The 628-nt window shown below is 39.2% G+C and overlaps 1 non-coding gene across 1 annotated transcript; it reads right to left on the bottom strand.

Moving 5' to 3' along the window:
- On the bottom strand, positions 1 to 107 carry LOC128285847 (small nucleolar RNA R71). Its single transcript, XR_008276395.1, has one exon. It is a non-coding gene; the product is annotated as a small nucleolar RNA R71 (small nucleolar RNA).
- Positions 108 to 628: the final 521 nt, after the last annotated feature.

The following is a 628-nucleotide window of genomic DNA, read 5'->3' as shown; positions in this document are numbered from 1 at the left end:
AAATTACGTAATGATATCTCTTCTTTTGTACAGATGGATTTAGAAACACTCTACGATGCGTGAGAGAGATATAATAACCTTTTGCGAAGATGCCCTCACCATGGGTTACCACTTTGGCTACAGGTTCAAACTTTTCATAATGGCCTGAATCTTTCGACTCGACAAATGGTTGACGCAGCTGCTGGTGGAACCATCAATAATAAAACACCTAAAGATGCCTATGAATTTATAAATGAGATGTCACTGAATAACTATCAGTGGAAAGTTATGATGACAAAGCCAACGAAAACAGCCGGTATTTATAACGTCGATTCAGTCACCATGCTTTCTAATCAGGTAGAACTCTTGAATAAGAAAATTGATGGTTTTCTTAATTCTTCACAGGTTCACCCAATAATGCAGTGCAAAGCAAATGGAGGTGGATCAAGCAATTCAGAATACCCACTTTATGGCTACAACATGGAGAACGAGTAGTTAAATTACATGGGTAATAATCCTCGATCTCAAAACAATCCTTATAGCAATACTTACAATCCAAGTTGGAGGAATCACCCAAATTTTTCATGGGGAGGCCAAGGAAATCAGAAACCACCACCTCTTCTAGGCTTTCAGCAACCACCGTACCAGC

Source organism: Gossypium arboreum, chromosome 12, assembly GCF_025698485.1.
Source record: "Gossypium arboreum isolate Shixiya-1 chromosome 12, ASM2569848v2, whole genome shotgun sequence".
NCBI classification, from domain to species: domain Eukaryota; kingdom Viridiplantae; phylum Streptophyta; class Magnoliopsida; order Malvales; family Malvaceae; genus Gossypium; species Gossypium arboreum.
Note: the sequence above shows the minus strand (reverse complement) of the source record. Positions and strands in the feature narration are given on the sequence as shown.